Raw genomic sequence first — 24,232 nt, forward strand, 5'->3', positions numbered from 1 at the left:
CAGACTGAACCATCTTGACACACGCAATGTCAGATATAGCATGAAGGATGTGGAAAAAAAAACTAACCTTATATCTAGGCTCTGTAACTCCCAAGAAGAATCCTTGAAACATCTGGTCTTATTCTGCCCCAAGATGAGAGAGGAAAGAACGAAACACATGGGATCTGAACTGGAAAAATATCCATCTCAATGTGCAGAGGATTGGTGGCAGATACTGCATGAGGGCACTAATAACAAAATAACATTCGCATTATAACTTTTTTTGGGAAAGCTGAAACAGAGTCTATTGAAAGCAAATGAGCACGGGGCCTGAACCGATAGCCTGAGATGTTGCTCAGAATATCTCAAATGTTTGTTTTTTGTTTACTTAGCCGCTTCCTGTAGATAAGATCAAACATGACAATGCAGTACATTTTTTAAACAGTTTGTAAAAAAAGAAATATTATTGGAGAGCCGCCTTCAATTTGTAACACTTGGAATGTCATAGAAGGCTTACCACTTTACCCAGACTTGTATTTTATCATCCTTTTCAGAGTAGGTTGTCTAAAAGGTTTTGTTCCACATAGTCGTGTCAGCTCTATTTCTTCTTTACCCAAACCCTTAATGTACACTAGAATAAGAAGAGCCAGAAGATCAAAGACATGCAGTGCTTAAGTGCCTTTCTGTGTTGCTCTTGAGGTTTTACTCACCTAACATATAGCACATGAAGCTAGCAACACAAGGGGGACCATTTTGAGTTTGTCCTAACAGTAATCCAAAGCATAAAAGCCTTTCCTTCAGTTGTATGACAGAGAGGAGGGTTGCAACGTAACTTATGTTTGTGCCGCTCCATTCCTCTGCACCATAAAAATAGAACAGAATGTGCACATGCATTGATTTTCATGACAGCACAACTGTTGTGGATTCCCATGGAGTCTGCTGGCTTTTTGTACAAAGCAAAAGCAAGCAGACTCCATAGAAATTCTTTGTAAACATTGCCTGACGTGCATATATGGAAGGCAATGTTTACTTCATTGCACTCCACCACGCTAATTGGGAAAATTGGAGGCAGGGACTCGTTTACACAAAAGCGTAAATGCACAGGTTCCTGCTACATAATTCTGCAGAGCTTGAAAATGAGCTCCAAAATATTTCTGTCGATGGTCCGTACATGTGATTTGTTAAATTGTTTCCATTGAGTTTAATTCTACAGTTTTTATAAAAGATGCAGATACATAATATTAAGCTTTTTCTAAATCTTTGGTGGAATTGTTTCTGTGGAGTTTGTCAAATCTAGCAGGTTATATAGATAAGTGAGATGTTTTTACCATAAACCACGCATTACCCCATCTTACTCGCCTCTGAAACAAAACACTGAAATACAGTAATAGTGCAGTTATACACTCTGTGACATTGCAAGGTGTTCTAACAATTGTGCATCAAAATACGAAATGCCACTGGGCGCAGTGAAGTCCATGGTATAGTTTGTCAATGATGTGACCAACAGAACATTCCACCCACAAGAAAAAGATTCGATAATTTAATTGTTCTCACAGAAAGTGTAGGGGGAACGCCCAGGGGACGCTACACAGGATAGCCTAGTTGGCTGCACTAGGAGCACAGTAAATAAAGTATTTGGGCCTGATTTACAAAATCCCTTTTCAATGGAAAACCCCTGTTGAAAAACGCTCTGTGAATCAGGCCCTTGTATGCTTTATTTCTATTGCTGCACTCTTCTGGGCATCCAGTCCTCCTGTTCAGTACCCCCATTTGAGTCAACAACAAGTTCTTTTCTTATCCTAACAGTCCCGCCGCACTATAGCTTAGGCAGGGCAAGTGCGGCTCAGGGATCTTCCGTATCCCACCCCCAGAGGTTGACTTACTGAGTGTGCGGCTTCTCCTGTCCCCCAGAACCGCATGACCCTTCCAAACTGCTCCTCAATTGACAGTTGTCACAAAGTACATAATTAGTTTTCAATTGAAATAAAAGAACTTCTTATGTCTCAACTATGAAAATCTAAGTCATTACATAAGTAGCAAGAAGTTATTGGCATGATGGGAATTTATGACACAATCCTATACATAGAATTCACATAGTATATCCATGCACTTGGAACTGAACACTACGCAGGTTAAGAGGAAGGAAATATTGCGGCTGGACTGCCCTTGTACCCCAATGGAGTGATTGAGGTCATAGATAGTTTATACTCACATGGAAATCCTGATTCTGTCCGAATCAGTATGTATGGTTCAATGTTAAAAGAATGTAATATTAGTGTGGGTGTTTTATAAAATTAATTTAGCACCAAGCCCACTATGCATCATGCGTGACTCTAGCCCAAATAGAAATCTACAATTTGGTCATCTCGGCCTGAGGTGCTGTAATGGACGGTTCTTAACAGATCAACCAGCAAAACGTACCCATTACGGCCCTAAAGGCACATCTCGAATTGACTATGCCCTGGTCTGGGGTAAAGACTGGCCTAGGGTGGTGAGCTTCGAGATGCTGGATCGATTGGAAAGTGATCATAGACCAACCACGCTTTCCCTGGAAAATCCTGTTGAAGTTTGCCCGTGGATGGCGGTCCGAGGTATAGATATTACAGTTCTGGGCCATGCACGCCGTTCGATAAAATGATTGAATTTAAACCTGGAACTAGCGGGTCCAACACTGTATGGTAAAATAATTGTACAAATTGAACTAATTTGTAATGTAAATACCTCCTCCAAAGACATATGCGTGAGTTTCATAGCTATTCAGGAAGTAATGGGGCACCTGCTATCTGCCCCAGACAATCGTATAAGTTAAGGGGCCAAGAAGCGGTCTGCCTGGTTTGACTGTGACTGTTCATCAACCAAGAGCACTCTAATTGCATATATGAGAGGGGGGAATGCGTTGGACAGGGCCCTTCTCCAATCAATGAAAAGTTCCTATAAGTCACTTTTATGTGCCAAAAAGGCCCAGTACAAGCAGACCGGTAGCTAGCCATCCAGGAGTGCACAGAGGAAAAGGACGGCATAGGCTTCTGGAGGCTGATCACCAACAAAGACGCAAAGGGTGATGTCAGGATGCCTCAAAGTATAAGCCCAATTAGTTGGCACACCCACTTTGAGAAGCTGGACAGTGACCGACCCGAGTTGTCCAGATACCCTCTTTGAGTGCTTCTTTCTTGGCTACACCTCTGCAAATAGATAGTCCTAAGAAGTCAACCCTCACAGTCAAAGAAGTGGTTTGGGCCATTGGGGCACAGAAGGGGGAAAGGCCCATGGGCGGGATGGGGTCCCTGTGGATCTCTATTAGAGTGAAATAATTGTCTGGGTCCCGGTGCTCCCAAGGCTATTCAATGCAATTATTTGCCAAGACTGGGTACCCGAGACTTGCACAGTGGCAGAGATATTTATTTATTTATTTATTCGCATTTGTTGAGCGCGCAGCAGATTGGAGGCATCGTGGCGCTTGTTACAGTGATTCGTAGACTTAGTTACATACAGATTGGTGCCCGTGGTTACATTGGCCATACATTGTACTTTAATGACATACATGTTTTGATCATCTAGATCAGAATGGTAAGTTAGTTGAAGAGGGCAGTTTTGAGTTGTTTGCGGAAGGAGAGGAGAGATGTTTCGGCTCTGAGGTAGGTGGGCAGCGCGTTCCAGAGCTTAGGTGCAAGGTATGGGAAGCCTATACCTCCAGCCTTGGTTCTATTGATGCGTGGAATGGTAAGTAGGTTAGTGTAGGTAGATCTAATAGGCCTGGTGGATTGAGATCTGTGCAGTGTGTCGGATAGGTAGGAAGGTGCTGTATGGTTGATGCATTTATGTGTGGTTGTGAGAATTTTGAAGGCGATCCGTTCCTTGACTGGCAGCCGGTGGACTGCCTTTCTCGCTTGGGTGATGTGATCTCTTTTAGGTAAGCTGAGGGCTGCTCTGAGCGCGTTGTTTTGAGTGGTTTGGAGCCTGGATAGGTTGTTCTTAGAGGTGCCGGCTAGGAGAGCATTACAGTAGTCCAGTTTGGCTCCTATAGTGGCTCTGGCGATGGATAGGCAGTTATCTTTAGTTAGGAAGGGTTTTATTGCGTTAATGAGTTTGGTACTCAGTGCAGACGCCAATACTATGGAGCTAACTTGTTTGTCCATGGATAGGGTGGCATCTAAGTGCACTCCTAGCGTTTTGACTGAGGACAAGACTGGGATGATGCAGTTGTCTATGTTGAAGTTGAGGTATAGCGGGTTTAGGTTGGACAGGGTGGGTTTCTGACCTAGGATGAGGATTTCGGTCTTGTCCCCATTCAAGCAAAGGCCGTTGGTAGCCATCCAAGCTTGTATGGTAGAGTATATTAGTTGTAGGGTGGTGGAGTCTAGGTGATAGTTCCCTGTCAGAGGAAGTTGAATCTGCATGTCCTCGGCGTAGTTGGTGTAGGTGATCCCCATAGCATCTAATTTGTCAAATAGGGGCTTGGTGAAAAGGTTATATAGAGTGGGGGCTGTACAAGAACCTTGTGGGACCCCACAGTGTATGATGGCGGGTGTTGCGTGAGCTGTGTTGGAGAACACTTTCATAGCTCTGCCTTGTAGGAAGGAGGTTACCCAAGAAGCAGCATCCTTAGAGAAGTGTGCTGCATGCGTTAGGTGACTGGTGAGAGTGGTGTGATCTACCAAGTGAAATGCCGCTGATAGGTCGAGGAGAAGGAGGAGTGCGGGCTTACCTTTGTCCAGAATGTTTGTGATTTAGTTTTTTAGGTCTAGAAGGGTGGTTTCAGTTCTGTGTCCCTTACAAAACCCTGATTGTCTTTGCCCTAAGATTGAGTTTGATTCAAGGTAGAGTTGGATCTGAATGTGGGCGGCTTTGTCAAGTAATTTTAGGAGGAATGGAACTGTGGTTATGGGTCGGTAGTTGTTGGGGCTAGCGGGGTCTAGCGTAGGCTTTTTAGGAGGGGGCGTACCCAAGCCTGTTTGAGACTGTCCGGGACTATGCCTGTCTTGAATGAGGCATTGATGAAAGCCATGAGTACGGGGGCGAGCTGTTCTGCACAGTCATTGATGATTTTAGGGGGGCATACGTCACCCTTACATTGTGAGGTTTTGAGATGTTTGAGGATGTTAATGACATCGGTTTCAGAAAACTTGGTAAATGGGAATTCGGGTAGGTTGGTAGCTTTAACGCTAGGTTTCATCTGTACGTGTGTACTTTGCTTGGGTAAGGAGTTGTAGTGGTGGGATATCTTGTTTTGGAGGAGGTTTATTTTTTTTTGCATGGCTGATTGTATGCCTGTGCACCAGGCCTCGTCTTTGACAATCTCATCAGGGCACGTTGGTGGTACAGTTAGTTCTTTAAAGATACTGAAGAGTTCTTTAGATTGGGAGTTAGCAGCGGTGATGCGGTGGTTGTAGGCTTCAGATTTAGCAAGGAAGATGGCTTCCTTGTATTTTTGGGCTATGGCTTTGAATATCTCTTTTGTGTTGTCACCGGGGTTACGTTGCCAGTTTTTTAGCGCCTGACGTTTGTCTGTGCACAGAATTTGGAGATCCTCTGTGAACCAGGAGTTGGAGTGGAATGATTTTTTCTCTTTTTTGTGTTCTAGGGGGGCAGCTGTGTTGACAGCCCTTGTAATGGACTCTTTGAATATATCAGAGAGAATATTGTGGTCTGATGAGAAAGGGGGCTTTAGACAAGGCACGTTGAGCAGTGCACTGATATTGGCTGCCGTGAGCTTTTTGGCACTTTTGGCTAGGGTTGCCAAGGCTATAGTGGGCACTTCAGAGCTTGTTGTGACAGGGATGTCGAATAAGATGAGATTGTGGTCTGTCCACGGGAGGCTAGAATTGGCGGTGATTGCTATGTTACAGTTGTGGTCTATAATCCAATCTAGGGTGCGTCCTTTGGCGTGTGTGGGCGAAGTGATCTTTTGGGAGAAGCCTAGGTTGTGGAGGTCTTTGGCTAGGGATATAGCAGCTTTGTCCTTGGGGACGTTGAAACCTAGGTTAAGGTCTCCTATCAGGAGTGCTTTAGTAGATTTTTTGAGATTATTTCCTATGAGGTGATTAATTTGACCTTGGAAGTTGGTGGTAGGGCCAGGTGGGGAGTATATTGTATGAATATTTATAGTGCTGTTGGGCGAGAGTGCTAACTTGATTGATAGAATGTCAACATTTCCTTCCTCTTGGTGGGGTAGGGTTCTGATAGATAGGGTTTCTTTATGGATAAGGGATACCCCCCTCCTGATTTAGCGATCCTTTCTTGTCTGATGATGGCATACCCTTGAGGTAGAGCTAGTGTGATGGCTGGGCCAGACGCTGCATGAAGCCAGGTCTCCATAATGGCGAGTATGTCTAGGTCATGGGTGATTATAAGGTCATATATTTCTAAGGCGTGGGCATTGAGGGATCTTACATTGATTAATGCACGTTTGTATGGAGTGTGGCATGGGTTCTTAGAGCCTGTGGTATGAGGGTCTACTTTAGATATAGCAGTTCCTGGAGAGCAGAGATTACTGTTAGGTGTGATATATGTGGGCGTGCTGCTATGGCATGAGGCAATGTTCTTTCGGTGGTGGGGTGTGTTGACTTTTATGGTGCGTGAGCTAAGTCTGCAATTTCTTTGCGGTGTGTGTGCAGGTGTAGCCTGGTATTGGATGGGAGAGGTGCGCGCTCTGAGTCTGTCTAGTCTGAGGCCAGTATTGAGAGTCAGCGCAGTGATTTCTAGTGGGTGTGAGGGCGTGGGTAAGAGGTCCATCGTGAACGGATGATTACGGGAGATTTAGTGGTGGTGATGAGGCTCTTGGCTGCCGAGGAGTGGTGTGTTCAAGAGGGTTAGTATCGCACTCAATAGGCAGGTGTGGAGGAGCGAGGAGTACATACTGAGCGTGAGTTAGTAGCGCTATGCAGTAGTCACAGTGGGGCCAAGGAGGCGCTATGCATTAATCACAGTGGGGGCAGGGAGGCGCTATGCATTAATCGCAGTGGGGCCAAGGAGGCGCTATGCATTAATCACAGTGGGGCCAGCGAGGCGCTATGCATCAATCACAGTGGGGCCAAGGAGGCGCTATGCATCAATCACAGTGGGGCCAAGGAGGCGCTATGCATCAATCACAGTGAGGCCAAGGAGGCGCTATGCATCAATCCCAGAATAATCACATAGGGGACTGGGGTGGCGCTGGTGGGTCGTGGTAGACAACTATACAGTTGACCCAATGTTAGCCTGGGGTGGTGCAAGATGGCTAGGAAGCATCCAGTAAGCATAATCAAGATTGGCTAGTGTGCACACAGTGAATGGGATCAACATTGGCTAGGGTATACAAATTTAAACTGTATCAACAGTGGCTGGGATGCACACAAGGAGCATATGAAGGGCGTCAACAATGGGCACAGTTTAAGGTCATTTCATCAGTGGGCACGGCCTTTGGTACACACTTAAAGGCGTTCTGCGTACACAGTGAATCATGCGAGCTTGGCCGTAGGGTTACGAGGCTGCAGCTAGTTGATCGGGGTACATGTGACTCTATGGCAATAGAGTATAGGGCTTTAAAGGCAGACGGGGGACTTGCATTTAAGCAGCGGTATTAGAGGGGGATTGCGACACCAGATGAGAGTGCACAAGGGAGAGTGATAATGCGTGGATTTGACAGTACCGTAAATTGCATTGCCCTGTCCAGGGTCCAGCAGAGTTTTCAGCCGACGGTGAGGAAAGGCTCCATATTCAAGAAGGGGGACAAGGCAAACCCCAACAATTACCAACCCATTTTGCTACTGGATGCGACGGGAAACACCTTTGCAAAGGTGATCCAGCAGCACCTAGTACCATGGGTTGAAGAAACAAGACAATTAAGCCACCTTTTGGTGGGCTTACAAGCAGGAAAAAGCACTGTCGACAAATGTTTTAAATTCTATTTAATTATTCAAAATCATCTCAGGATTACCAAGACAAATTTATATGGGGTCTTTGTAGACTTGAATGCTGCTTTCGACAGTGTGTTGAGAGAGACTCTTGGGCGGTCCCGAGGAGCAAAAACATTCCTGAAGAGCTACTTCGCCCGATCCAACTCCTGTATGAGAACAATAGGGCAGTTGTGAGGTGGGGTCTGGGTGGCGAAGTGACTGATCACATTCGGGTGGCAAGAGGGGTGCGCCAAGGATGTATTCTTGTGCCCATCTTATTTTGTCTATTTATTAACTCAATAATACAGAGGCTGCAGCAAGAGAATGTGGATTCCCCTAAGATGGGGAGTGAGCGCAGTGCTTCTGTCCACATGCCCCTTTTGAATCTGAGTGTGTAAAATTGGGTCTGGAAATTAACACCTCAAGGACGAAGGCTATGATCCTCTCATCGAAGGTGGAAAGGCCAAAAATTCAGAATCTGCAAGCAAATGGTACCATCCTGGGACAGGTGGATTGGTATGATTACTTCCAGTTCCGGTTTTCAAGGGGGGCACTGGGTAAACCAAGTAATCAAGGCCAATATTGTGTTAGAGAAAACCAGTGGGGTGGTCAAAGCCTACTACGCCAGACACAATGGGGGGCCTTAGGACCGGGCTTGGCCTATACCAGGGGCAAGCTAAGTCTTCAGCCATTTACGGGGCAGAAGTATGGGGGCATGCAGATGTAACACCTATGAGAACAATGGAAAATACATTTCTAAAGGATATACTGCTGCTGCCTCAGAGTATCCCATCTAGTTCCTCCCCTATGGAGTGTAATCTTCCGCCAATTGACGAGGAAATATACATCAGAACAGTTTTTTATTGGGTAAGGATCTGGGGAAGTCGGGACCTAGAGCCATATCGCCTGACTCTCGAGTACGTTCTAACCTTAAGGTGATGACAGAAGATTCCCTGGCTAGCTCATTTTTAAGCTTGGCTGGACCAGTTGATTTTTTTTTTGCCTACTGGCTGAACCCCTGAATGATGGACCACAATTCCCAAAAAATTGTGAAGAAAGCCTTAGGTAGGTTCAAAGAGCTAAGAGCTAGGGTGATGACACTTGCCTTGGCTGTAGGCCCAGCTTACCTAGCCACCAAAGTGTCTCAGGGTTTTGAAAATGCTTTGAACATCATTAAACCAGCCTTTGCAAGGGCATTGTACATGAGGCTGCGCCTAGGATCTCTGCCCTTGAGAGAAACTACCAAACACTGGGCAGACTCACCTAACATTTTATGTGTTTTGTGTGAAAATGGGGAGGAAATGAGGAGGGATTTTTTATTATTCTGTGATAAACTGAAAGATTTGAGAACTATTTACTTAAAACCCCTTCTCAGACTACAATTGTGAGTGGAGTTATCCATTTATGTAATAACTCTATGGATCTAACGGTGGCACATTGTGTTGCAAAATACATTCACAGAGCCTGGCTAAGGATTATCAAGGCTTCGGGTGATACTGTGATGCTGTGGGAATGTTATTCCTCTAGCATATGGGGTTTGTAATTAATGATTTTGTAATCTGTACTTTTATAGCATATGATTTGTATTTGATGATGAGCTTTTATCTTGCTTCCTGTGGATTTTAATCTGATAATTGCGATTGTTTCAATGAGGTTTTTCTTTTAATTCGGTGGTTTGTATTTTTGGTGACTGTAAATATTTTGCTGTGTCTCTACCGATATGGCTCACGCTGAATAAAGGTTTTAAAAAAATGTGTTATTTGAAACTTTGCTAATTGCTAACTTGGTCTGGCCACAAAAAGGTTGCTGTGGTCAATGAATGCACTCTCTTTTCTCAAACGAATTCAAAGAGTTGTAATTTTCACCCTCACACAAGTATTCGGCCTGGCCACTAAAAGAAGGTACATTGATTTACAGCCACTGAATGCAATCTAAACTCCTGTCTGCACTTCAGCAAGTCCTTGATGTACTTATTTTATTTTTTTTATTTTTAAACAATTTATTTATAAGTTTCACTTAAACAGTTAATCAATTCCAATAGTGAATACAACCAATCGTACGACGATGGGATTAAAACTATCCCAGCATTAAACGAAGATCATAAGAACACATTTAAGGAATGAAAAAGATTTCAAACACATAACATTTGGAGCACTAAAAACATTAATCTTATTCAACATATGTTCAGCCCAATTAAAAGCTCAACACAAAACACTGAACAACTTGAGATAAAGAAGAAAAGGAAAAAAAAACACACACCTCTCAGATAAACCCATGTTGAGAAGACATAGATAGATGACTCAGTTACCAAAAGCTGTTACAAGGCGTACTTCATGTTCTTCTCCTTACACTGACAAGAAATGTGACAAACATGTATATCATTCAATGTTGCCCCGGGATGTAGCAGAGCAGTAGTAAGGACACAACATGGTTTGTCCTAGGTCAGTTTCCTACAACCCCTACATGAAAGGAAACATCTCCAGAATTTAGAACGAGGATAATCATTAGACCTTAATGCAGTGGAAGATGCCACAGCTGTTTGATATCACTGGGTTTCCACACTGGGTCTCTGAAGAAACAGAATCACAACCACGACCTGTGCCACATGATAAATCCTCTGACACTCTTGTCGCTTCCAGCAACCCAGAGGCTGGAATCTCAACCTCCCCCCCCCTGCCAATCAAATTCAGTGCCATTGGCGTGGGGATTGAGGACAGCCCCTTCCCTAGCTTTTCCCCTCCCTCTGTCCATTCTCCTGAGCTGTGATTGGTGGAGTTCAGGGTCAGCTGACCCAGGAAACACACACAGCTCCAAGCCGTGTAGCTCGAGCTCAGTGCAGCCTTTCTGTAATAGGTCTCTGAAGGAGCAGAATCACAGCTGCAGCACATGCTCACATAGTAAGTCCTCTAACCTTCATGCCCATCCCCTCCCTGCCAACCGAATGCAACGCCATCAGTGGGGGGGGGTTCAAGGACAGCCCCTTCCCTACCTTTCCCCTCCCTCTGTCTGCCCCACTGACCCCTGATTGGTAGAGTGGAGGACCAGCTAACCCAGGAAGGACACACGGCTCCAAGCCATGCAGCCGAAGCTCAGAGCAGTCTTTCCGCACAGGGTCTCTGAGGAAGCAAGATCACTGGAGTGAACCGCACTCACCTAGTAAGTCCTCTGACCCTCTTATCGCTTCCAGTAGCCCGGAGGCCGGGATCTCTCTCTCTCCACCCTGCCAATTGACTCCAATGCCATCGACATGGGGATCGAGGACAGCCTCTTCCCATCCTTTCCCCCTCCCTCTGCCTGCCCCCTGAGCCCAGATTGGCCGAGTTGATAGGCAGCTGATTTAGGAATCACTCCCCATTTATAGGAAGGCCTCAGGACAGCCTTGCCCAGGCAGCTGGGCTCTGGGTTCAGGCAATTGCCACCTTTCTTGGGCAACTTCCATCCCTGTTTGCCTGTTCGCCCTGGTGCCCCAGCCCTGCCAGGTCTCATTGCATTATTTTTTTTTCAATGTAGCTGTTATGTTGTTCCACCGCACTGAATTTTCTTCCTCCAGTGCCTCTGGGATGGGTTAGCATTTTTCAGTCTTACTGCTATTTTGTTCCACCACATTGCATTTTCCTCACACAGTGCCTCTGGATTGGCTTTGCATTTTTCAATCCTGCAGCTATATTGTTCCACCGCATTGCATTTTAATCCGGCAGTGCTTCTAGGTTGGGCACAGTTGGGTTGTTTCACCACATTGCATTTTCTTTCCACAGTGCCTCTGAGTTTGTTTAGCATTTTTTCAATGTTGCTGTTATGTTCCACCACATTGCATTTTATTCCTGCAGTGCTTCTGGGTTTGATTTGCATTTTTTCAATCTCACTTTTTTGTTGTTTCCTCATATTGCATTTCTTCCCACAGTATCTCAATATGGGGTTTGCATTTTTCATTCTAGCCACTGTTTTGTTCCACCATGTTGCATTTTTGTCCTGCAGTGCTTCTGGGTTGGGTTTGCCAGGGCGGACTTCTATTCTCTCTACCCAAAATGATCCCAACTCTCAAGAAGTGAGTGCATGTTTGTCAGTAAAGCACGCTTATTGCATACAAATGGCCGGGTGCGGCTAGATGACACCTTAGAGACTGAGCTAACCACAATCACCTCGAACCACAACAATGTTACACTTTACATACATTTCTGCAACTTTTAATACTCTACCTTACAAAGTCATCTCCCCACAGATGATTGGCTAGCCCTACACAAGAAAATCTAATCTCCCTAATTTCCCACGCTCTTATTGGACACTGATATAAAGCAAGAGCGAGACAATAAGTGTAGTTTATATTGTGTGTATTCAGGTTTACAGGCAACAACCCCCCGCTCAGTTTATTTTCTCTATCTCAGGCACTTCAACTGAACTGTTCAGAACCCTAAGGCACCATCTTCTATATACATTCCATGTTCAACCTCTCTCTGCAAGTCACATCATAACAGACACATTTACCTAAACACCATCCCCTTCAACATACATTCCTATTTACAAGAACAACCCCTTTTGGGCTCTTTCCATTGTCGGTCGTGACATCATCACATGATTACTTATTCATCTACAACAATCCAGTTCTATCTGGTTGGGGACCGCAAAATCCGGCTGTGATGCACATGGATTTTACAAGAACAGTTCATCATAATGAGGAAAGAGAGAAATAACCACGTTTCATTTGAAACAGTAATAAAGAATGTATCTACCCTGACAGGCTGGTAGTTCTCATTTCACGCTAGTCCATTGCAACTGCCATTTCATCCCACATGGCCTCAAGCTCATCTTCTTAGAACCTGATTGAAACCTATAAACCATTTGCCACCTGTTTCCTTAAGCACCTCTTGCTCCTGGTTAATTACCTGGCCCCAAGTTGACCCTGCCATGTGGCCAGACTTCCCTGGTCACTGAATAACAAGTTCCCAGGAAGATTACATCTCTAACCCACAACAGAACCAGGCCGTAAACCTATGACCCACTAGCCCTTCATTTTGTCCTGGCCATGACTGACTATTTGATACTATCACAGTTGGTTGAATGCAGTTAGCTGCCTTCCTCCTTCCTTTGAGCCCAGTCAACCAACTCACCAGGTCCCTCAAAGTTATCTCGCCAACCCAGGATTCTGCCGCCTACACAGCTATGAGGGACTTGCATTATTCAACCTTCCCATGTATTCACCATGTACCCCTTATTCCCCAAATGTCCCAAACTCATTTCCCTTGAAAACCTCTGTATATATTTGTTTGTGTACGTGTGTTGTAGAATACTGCATCCCCTCACAGTGGCTCCCCCATCCACTGATTTCTCCTCTCGCTTGTACATATAAACCTCCACCCTAACCATCTGCAGGTGCTATGTTTCACATCACACAGCTACATTGGATTCACACTATATCTGCATGATTGTCATTATATTGCTACGTGTATACAAATCTAAAATGTATCAACTTTAAACAAAATAAGACTAATAGTAACTCATACCATTCTTATTAACTATACTAGATACATACCATATTTCAATATCACGCTAACATCACATCTACACCAGTCACCAAGATGGCACACGCAATGTAAACCTCTTTTCTACATTGAGACCAACATCAACCATCCGAACACGTTTGCATTTTTCATCCCGTTGTAAATAGCGCTACAGCTAAACTGTGCCTGCTTCCGCTATGTCTATCACCTTCAAGCTCGAACGAATAAACTGGTGCACCAGAAATGCTCCCGCTGTCTAGGTCCTCCCACCCAACCTAGCACCAATGTGAGGAATCATGCTACCCTCTTCTAGACAAGACCCCTCACACCCTCCCACAACACCCATCGGGGTATCCTCCCCTTCTCCTCCAGGTTGCTTTCAGGTTCACCCCTATTGAATTCATCCCAGTCAAGCCGTTAGAATATGCTCTGCAAGATCTTTCCCAACCAGTTGTCTGTTTCTCGTCAACAGAACTTAAAGCACAAAACCACAACATGCACCACCTTCTCCAGTAGAATACAGCTGAGAGCCATGCAAAATTCAGACCAGCCGTTCACATAATCTGACCCTCCTGACTCTCCCACTTCTCCCACTCGCCTGACAATCTGTCATGGCACCCATTCTCTCACCTGATAACTATGGGTTGCTTCTAGGGACCTAGCCACTCCCTACCCACCTATGTGCTGGCTAAAAATGCGCACGTGCATTTTAAAAATCCTTTCTTCACTTCTTACATCTCTGACTATGGTCATCATAATGGCATTCAACCCCACATTGTTTCAAGGTCATACCAATGGCAGTGGGTGCTATACAAGTGAACTATAACATATGGCATAACATATTTACAATAACACACAAAACAGACTAAGGAACAGAGAAGCTTCACCAGAGCTATTTATTGTATTGTGCAATTAATGCAACCCTAACTCTTTCCCTGCAGGGAGTGCACTAAGCTACCCCTGCTTGATGTTACTAACCCTAACTGAATGCTAATATGCCGACTGTCGGCAGAATTTGCATGGGGACTATTCATACCCTATATTACAAACATGAAAAACCATATTCACAGTGAACTGCCACAATAAATTTTATACATCCAAATTTCGTTAATCCAAACAATTAAAACCAAGACAGTTACGGAAGAAAACATTTCCCGGCTGTACCCTTGGATGAAACAGACAGGTCACGTGGGACTAGGCGTCACACTCTTCGACAATTTAATTGCCCTCCGTGAGGTGTGTCTGGTTGATCCAGGAGTTATTTATTAAAACATTTTATAAAAATATATGTATGTGTCGCACAAATTCTCAGCACAAAAATGCACTTTATATTTGATTCATTTATATTTGAGACATCTATATATATGGTCTGACCAGATATATAGATGTCACCCTATTTAGAGTGACACAAGTGGACTTATGCACTTTTAAACACAAATTGTTTGAATTTATCTCAGAGAATTTATGTTTTCTATTTATAAAGATGGTAAACAGTCACGCACAAGAGAATGGTACATGCACTTGTAAAGAAATGAATCAAATATAAAGTGCATTTTTGTGCTGAGAATTTGTGCGACACATACATATATTTTTATAAAATGTTTTAATAAATAACTCCTGGATCAACCAGACACACCTCACGGAGGGCAATTAAATTGTCGAAGAGTGTGACGCCTAGTCCCACGTGACCTGTCTGTTTCATCCAAGGGTACAGCCGGGAAATGTTTTCTTCCGTAACTGTCTTGGTTTTAATTGTTTGGATTAACGAAATTTGGATGTATAAAATTTATTGCGGCAGTTCACTGTGAATATGGTTTTTCATGTTTGTAATATAGGGTATGAATAGTCCCCATGCAAATTCTGCCGACAGTCGGCATATTAGCATTCAGTTGGGTTAGTAACATCAAGCAGGGGTAGCTTAGTGCACTCCCTGCAGGGAAAGAGTTAGGGTTGCATTAATTGCACAATACAATAAATAGCTCTGGTGAAGCTTCTCTGTTCCTTAGTCTGTTTTGTGTGTTATAGTACTTTTTGGTAACAGAAAGGACACATACCCGCTTCTTGAGGTAATGTGGAGTTGAGGCAAATCCCTGTGTGTTAGTTATAACATATTTACATCCAGGTCATGGGTCCTTCTGAACGAGCACTTTTTTGGTCCATTGTTGCAAACACTGTACTGTTAGTGTGAATGTTGTGAAATTTAAAATTGACTACAGTAACAAGCCCAATGTGCATTATGTTTTTAGTGTCTCAAGCGTACTAACATATGTGTCAAATAAAGAAATTCTGTATCCATTCTTATGTTCCCAACATGCTTTTCGATTTTTAAAAGCTGCTGGCCCCCTCACTGGAGTTATTGTCCCGTTTACTTTTCTAACCGGAGTATTTAAAACAAAAATGTATAATAATGGTGTTCCAGATCATTCATCTTGAACTGATAACCTTATATCAAAAATAATGCATATGACTTTATAAGACAAGTGTAACTTTTTATTGTGATTACAATTCATTAGAAATTAACATTCTAAAGTTCGGAAAGGAGCCAGTTGGCAAAGTTAATACAATTAAATAATTTCCATTATTTTTGATAGCTGTTATTGCAAACCACCAACATATCTATTTGTCTACTATGGTCATATAGCTGTTAGCAATGGCTGCGATGGCTTTAGCATATGTGGACCTGACAATGCAACATAGATATCAGAAAGAGAGCAGAGAGAGAGAGAGTGGGAGAGAGTGTGTGTTTGTGTGTGTGAGAGAGAGAGAAGAGAAGAGAGAGAACTAGATAAGCTTATTATACACCAGGTACAGCTTGTATTTTTCATAAAGTACTAGCAAAATGTATCGGTTCTCCAAATGGGTTCTGTGGACAGATATAACAACACTCTTATCAATAGTAGAAAATCAATGATCCTGTAGGTCGCTGTTCCAATTTGCTTATCGCTTAATGTGCTTTGCACTCTGAAGTAAACCGCACTCAGAATGGGCATGTGTGGCTGGCTGACATACCCCGGAGCAGATGATGGGGGAGGCGAGGGTTGGTGTGCTGCTGCATATTGGCCCTACTGTGCTCTTTCCCCACCTGTTGCCTCACCCTGGCATGAGGCAGTTCGTTGTGGTGCATTGCACTGCAAATGTCTCAGAAACTGTGCATTCTAGGGTTCAAGACGTGTCGTTCTATGAGCACATTGATGTTTTGCCTTATTTCAGGCAACCGTCTACTGTGTGCAAGTGCTGAAATCCCGGGAAAGGGGTGGGTGTCCAAATGTCATGTAGCAAGTATTGTCCAGAGAGTCCTAACAGGTAACTATGCAACTTTTGGTGCAGATTAGTCAAACAGTGTTGAATTGTATAAGGAGCAATGCTACGCCAAGCCACAAACTCAGCTACAAACCCACAAATGTTCACTTTTATAAATATAGAAAAGTGTTATATGGCTTCCATGTCTCTGTTTCCTCAGGCCCTCCATGACTCTGAAGAAGTTCTGAATTCTTGACAAGTCTAGAGCTCTTAGCAAGTACTTACATCTACGGTCTTGCAAAGCCCTCAAGAGCGTGCAAGTCATCAGCAGTCTTTAGTTTTAATTCAGTTCCTAAATCGCTAGCAGTATATTCAATGTTAAAGGAGTTACCAAAATCAGGTGTTAGGAGGTACATGTCATTGGTATTTGACATATTGCTCAACAAACGATGCACCCCCTTTTTCCACATATGGGAACTGTTGTCTCAGTGAATTACCTCTGGTTGCTTTTTTTATGCCTTAAACAGAAACCAACAGCACATCTGCACACTCTCGACAGTGTGGTGATGGACAGTAACAATGCTGCCCATTCACAAGGATTTGGCTGAGTCAAGCACATTGTAATATATGAGGATGGGATGCTGTGTTAATGCTTATTTATGCGTCTATGGGCTTCATGTGTGCAGTATTACTTGTGAATAGGTTAGGACAATGGCCTCTGAATGAAGAGAAGCCATGAGGAGAGCTGTGATCAATACAGCCATTTGTTTTGTTGCTTATGTTTTACCCATTGACAAATGGAACATACAGGATAAATTCAGTAGGCAATCTGGGCTTGAGACTTATGTAAGCATGGATCATCATTGAACTTCATCTTGGTTGGACAAGATTGGTTGTACTCATTTGGGAGTTGGAGGTAGTCCTTGCATTACTCAAATACCTCCACAAATCAAATAGTGTTAGGAATTCCTTGGCATCCAACCCATATTCCTTTTTTTATTTACAACATAGTAATATTTCTCTGAATTGAAATACAGTGGTCAATCCCTATACACAAATAGTTATCAACTCTCGTGACCCACCTGTTGCAGGAACCATGCCATGTGTGATGGGTCAGTGTTTGTGTTGATTTGGAATGTAGACTCTGGATGACTGGTTAATAGAGTAGGGAGTCTTGTGTTGGCCTTGTCCTTTTCTCTTTGAGTTTTGCAAGGGTGTTTATTTGCAAGTGTTCAACGGGTCACTTCTGTCTACCTGGTGTGCAATGCAGGTGTGGGAGTCTTACAGTATTGTAGCAGCGGTAATGGCTATGTAAGCATAGCAGTTTATAGAACATCATTAAACAACACATTTTGTGTTAGCCCGCTCCCATGCCCAGCTTGATCACTGTGTCCAGTGTGTGGCTCCACCTCACCCTGAGGTCCAAGGAGAATTTACAGGGGTGTTATGCTGCTGCGGTGCAGGTGCACATGCAAAAACAAATGGGCTTGTCACACACTCTACTACTGTAGTATACAGAACTTCACACCTTTTTAAGAGATCACAAATAATATTGCTTTGATTCAATGTGTTGATCCTGTCTCTATGATCAGGTATATGAAAACCCCTATTAATTATCATTCATATGTAAATAATTGATCTGACCTTTTTCTAATGTTCTATTTTTCAGTCTTTTCAAAACTAATGTCAAGCCCACCATTCCCCAGCCATACAGCAAACAATATATCATCGTGTAGCAAGCATAATTTTAAAGAAATGTTTATTTATTTATAAAGCACCAACACTCGCAAGCATCAGGGCGCCACATATACACAAAGAACTTGCAGAACGGCACAGAAACAAATACTTCCAGAAAGAGATCGATAGTCAAGCGACTTGTGATCAAAGAAGTGTCAGTCAAATAAGTGTCTTTAAATGCTTCCGGAACGCTAAGTAGTGTGTTTTCAAACAAAGTGCTAAAGGTAAAGGGTTCCAACCTTGGGCGGTAAGTACAGGAAAAGATCGTCCAAAGCCTCTAGTTTTGTTGGTCCTGGGAACAGTGAACAGTCCACTTGAGCTTGAACAAAGTCACCTAGAGGGAACATAAGGTTTCAGTTGTTCCTTTAAGTAAGCAGGGGCATTGCCATGAATGCATCAGTGGGTCAAAGAAATGACCTTGAAGCGTATTCTTGTCGAAACAGTCAGCCAATGGACTTTCTTTGCTGCATATGAAATATGCTCTCTCTTAGGGATATCGTAAATGATGTGCACAGCTTAATTTTGGAGTACTTGCAGCCTACTTACACTGCTGTTACTTGCAGCAACCAGGAGGGCATTACAGTAATCTAGCTGGGGCATAATAATTGCCCTAACCAACATTACTCGGTTTTTAAGAGACAAAAACTGTTTTGCATGTCTTAACACCTCCAGGTAGTACAGTGAACTTCCAACTACATCATCATGCGCATCAGAGCTCACAGAGGCACTCATATGCACACCCAACATTTTTATGTTATCCCTAATCTGGATACAGTTGTTTTCAATGCTAATGTGTGAGTATAACTTGGCTCTGGCTTTTGTGGAACGGAGAACATTAGTTCCGTCTTGGCTGGATTCAAACACATCCAGTCATCTCCTTGTGAATTAATTGAACAGCCTGTGATAAATTAAGTTGCAGAGATTATATGGATACAACATGAAATTACGTTACATACCTCAATTAATATATTGACAATTTCGATGTGCATCAGTAATTATGTTCTACTAATGCACTGTGGTGTGCTCATTCCTGGATCAGCACGGAGAGTCTGGAGCCGGTTTATTGATTGATAATTCCTGTATAAAGTCCATATTTTCTGTGGTTGGCCTGATCTTGATGTCATCCGTTCGTAGTGGTCCTCGGTTTCACAGCAGTATGTGATGCCACTTAAACACATATTTCTAGTTGGTGGCGTCCCTCGGCCCCATGTTTTTGCTCTTTTCACAAGTAGGAGGAAGAGACCTGCTAGTTTCCAAGCAGGTGATGGGATGTGTTTTGTGAAGCCAAGTAGTCTGTCATTTTAATATCTTCTTCTAGCATTTTACCAGTCTACTCAAATTTGCCCAGGATCCCTGAACGGCCCTGACTTTCCACGCCAAATGGAGGAAATCAGGTGGCCCGTGGACACATCACTGACAATTATGATTAAACTCTGGATAGAACAGCATTGAGAAGTGCATCAGCTGCCACAACGCTTTGGTCTACTGAATGCATCCAGCCAAATATACGCCTACATCTGAAAGAGGTTTATCTGCCAAAACCTGGATTGAACCACAAGTATTCATTTTTGCATAATCTGGCATAATTGGTAAAAACCTATGTGCCAGAATTCTAGAATGTTGTTGTTTGAATTCAGAAGTGATATTGGCCTACAACCCGCAAGATTCTTGCCACGTTTAACCAATAATGTGATGATGGTCTCTTTGGTTGTCCCAAGTAGTATGCCCGCCTCGTTTGCATGATTGTACACTTTAAGAAGTTAACGGGTAGGAACTGATGCATATTCTTTATAAAATTCCACTGGCAGACCGTCTAGGCCTGGAGGTTTACCACTGGGTAGCTCTTAATCACCTAAATCACCTTGTGTTTTTCTTGTTCAGTGAGTGGCATTTTGAGAATCTCCCCCTCTCCCCAGGTTCTGCCCAGTATAGTCCTATTTGATCGAAGAACCTATCTATTTGTTCCACAGTTACCAAAATCTTGTTTGTGCACAACATTTTATAGAATGTCACAAACTTGTTTGCTATTTCCGGGTCATCATGTATTAGGTTGTTCCCACTATATTTAAAGGTATGCACATGCGTGTGTTTCCTTCCTGCCCCGGTAAGGCATGCAGGCGTCTGGCCGGGCCTTTCTCCGTCCCCATATTTTCTAGCCAGGTTCTTATCCATCAGATACCTGCTCCTCCAAGCATCAAGTCAGCCATACATCTCACATAGTTGTTTGCATGCTGATCTTGTCAGGTCGCGTGGCACAGCCGTCAGTCTGTCCATGTAGGGACCCAGCACAGTGTTAAAGTAACCTCCCCAAATGATAACATTCTTCCTGTTATTCAGCAAGTTTTGGGCCAAGTCTCAATATTCAGGCTAATCAGCATTTGGCAAATAGCTATTGAGGGGTGTGACTTCACAGTTCCATATTACACCTGTGACTACTGGGGTTCAACCTTCTGAATTGCAAATTTTCTCTATCAAAACCATAGGTAGTTATGAATGATGGTGGACACTTCTCTTGCATGTGGGAAAACTGATGTGAAAGAGAAATAGCTATGGAAGCCAGTGGCTATTTAGGCTTTCTGCTGACCTAGGCCCAAATAATTGTATGCGCCCCCAAACTTTACTCCACCTCTGCCAGACTTTGCACCTTCACCAGATTCCGCCTCCTTCAACAAACTCTGTCCACGTTGTCCAAACTACACCCTTTCACCGTTTCCCCCCCATGTCGGCTCCATAACATTATAAGGACGTTATTAAGGTTGCAGGGATTAGAAAGTTAATGCTTCCTCTCTATTAGTTCAAACCTGTCATCTTCCATGTTATGTTAGTTGAAAGTGGGTATTCAGATCTCTGCTGCCCAAGATTTGGAAAAGGCAGTGGGCCTCATTACGAGTAATGGTGCTGGTACCGTTAAACCCACTCTACCCTATTACGAGGTTCCCTCGTGGGGCCTGGAAAGGACATCTGGTCACACCAGACATCCTTTCCGGTCCCGCGAAGGGACCAGGTAGCTAGCAACGGGCCTGTTACTAATGGGTCCGTTATTAGCTCCCTCCCCATTTCCATTGAGCCCTATGGGCACAAATGGGAATTGGGATTCATTTTTACCGGGTCCATGGAATGGGCAATTACCGGGTCCGTCAAGGTCGGCATGACCCGGTAATTGTTAATTCCATTGACCCGGTAAAATTTCATTACCGGCGGCAGCCGTGCCCTTAATACCAATGAGGCCCAGTGTGTTCTACAGTTAGTGCACTAGAGGTAATTGTTATGGGCAATTGTCTACTTTTGGTTAAAATCTTTTAGAGGAAGTGATACATAAGCTGTCTGCCAACTGGACACAAGTGAGAGAAGGTTGGAATGAGGAATTTTGTTTTCAATGCTAATATCTGGCTTCTCTTACAAATTGCCTGCTGTCACTGTATGAGAAGCACCTAGACTGGTCTGTAATATTAAATGCAACATAACTAGATTTCTACATCCGGTCTCATCAAATGATAAAGTTTACATACAAAATATATGCAAGTGGCATGTATAAAGAGAACCTAGAAGGCAGTTACCCCATTCTGAGCAACAACTTCATTAGAGTTAATGCACCATCAGAGACTTGCACACTCCCTAATTCCAATTTCAGGAGAGAGCTAATCATTTCAAATGACTCTACCAGATCAGAAAAACATGTAGAAAATACAAAATGTATTACAAAGTTATTACAAACCAAATACTAAAAATCATCCTTGAATTAATAAATTACAAAAGAACCAGATTCAAACAAGTGTTTAATGTAAAGATTACTTATAAGCATCACTGTTTTGCATTGTGTGACATACTTTGCCGTTGGTTCTCCTGGTATTACTGCAGAACAATGTTTTCAATGTTTTCAAAGACAGATGATAAATCCATCAGGGATGCCGTTTGCCTGCTTAGCACTGAGCAGCTTCTGTAAAGATGGCTGAATGGATATCTTTATAGGACAGCTTTACAGTTTTTGTTCCCACCCTTCTATGGCTTTGGCTATCCTTTCACAGGTTTCTTGATGTACTTGTGCATTCAGATTTACTCTTGGCCATTTAACTTCTCTATGATCTTTTTCATGCTTGCACCTTTTTGGTGGCCACAGAGCTCTGAATTGTGGGTCTGAAGATGGAGCACCATTTTAGTGCCACCCGTTGGAACTCTGTGCTTGACCTAAGCATAGACATGTGTTAAGATTGCAAAATGGTACATCATTTTTAATCTTTACTATTCTGAAGAGAAGACCCTCATTTTTGCAACAGTTTAAACCATGCATGTTGTGTAATTAAATATAAAAGTTATTGCTTAACACAGTGTTAGTGTGTATTAAATAAAAAGAACTCCAAAGATAATGTGAAGTGTCACCAATAAAACCAATGAGGTTTTGGCTGTTTTTCATATTAAAGAGCATTTTGGGACTATAAGAATGACCAAGAGCTTTATATCTGTCTGTGCAAGTTGTATGACTGAATCACGAAATACCTAAAGCATGCAGGGTTTGGTACGCGTTTCCTTTTTGGAATTATTATTTTATTTGCAAACAAAAGTCACCCTAACAATAAAGCTTTTGAAAATATCAAGCATATTTGCAATTGTGGCTATCAAGAACTTTAGCTGTCACAGTGAATAACTGCTAACAGCTCGTAGTTACTCTCAGTGTTGTGGATCAGCCAGACTCACAGAAACAAAATTGGCTTTATATTTAAAAAATGACAACCAGTAAATTAAAATAAATTGCAATAACATACCACTCCTCAGTCAATCTGCTGTTCTGGGCCTAGTCAGTCTTGTTGTAAATTCATCTATGATGGCAGCCCCTCCTCCTAGCGAACCCTGACTCTGTGCTGGGCTGGAGGAACATTTCTTGTAGGAAAGCTACCTAAACCCTTTGACTTTCCTGGTAGGGCAGGGTTTTATTTGTGTCTGCTCTTTGGTTTACTCCCTGTACATTCCAGGACATGACATTGATTGCAGTAGCTTTATCTCCAATTTTTACAATTAACTAACTCAACATATCTATCCCATAAGATATGATCTTTTACAATCCCTGTAACCATTCTATCAGCGACTTTTTCATGAATGTCAATGGCATCCACTCCCGAACAGCATACCGAATGGTTAGATGCATTGCATTCTTGACCATAACAGTAAACCTAATACTAATCATCAACCTCCCCACTCTGCGCACCCACCCCTCCACTCACTGACAACCCCCAATGGCCAGCATCATTCCCCTCATGAACGGAGAAATTATCAAATATGTGAAGCTTGCTTGTGGGTATCTCAAGCAGCCTGATGGCTGCTGTTGCCTCAAAAATTAGCTTGTTATGAGCCTAGTCATGGTTTGTAATCATCTGTCAACTCATCTAGTTTCTGATCAATTTTCCATGTTTCTCACCTCCTTAGCTTCATAGGCACTCAGGTTTTGGCATGTCCAGCCTCGTCCATCTTTGTAGGTGGCCCAATGGTCCCAAAGGCCAGGTCTAGCATTGTCTCTAGGAGGTCACTAGCATATTCTGGCCAGCTGAAAGAATGCACCTTCCCCTGATATTCCACTCTGAGCTTGGCCAGGAATAGCATTGAGTATTTCATATTCTTTGCCCGTAGGGCCTGCATTACATTGATAAAGGTCCTCTGACATTCTTGAACTTTAGAGAAGAAAAATGGGAAAATGCACACTGTGTCTCCATTGTATTGTAGCCTCTCGCTCTCCCTTGCCCTCTTAAGTATGGTGTTGCGATCTCTATACTTTAGTCATTTGGCGATGGCTGAGTATGGTGTCAGCACTGGTCTCCCCCCAGGAATTCTAAGAGCCCGCTCGTCCACAAACATGGTGGAGAGATTCGAGGGATCTGGAGTTTCCTTAAGGATCTGCTCTATGTAGAATTCTGGCTG

This window comes from Ambystoma mexicanum, chromosome 2p (genome assembly GCF_040938575.1).
Source record: "Ambystoma mexicanum isolate Mex_15411 chromosome 2p, UKY_AmexF1_1, whole genome shotgun sequence".
Classification (NCBI taxonomy): Eukaryota; Metazoa; Chordata; class Amphibia; order Caudata; family Ambystomatidae; genus Ambystoma; species Ambystoma mexicanum.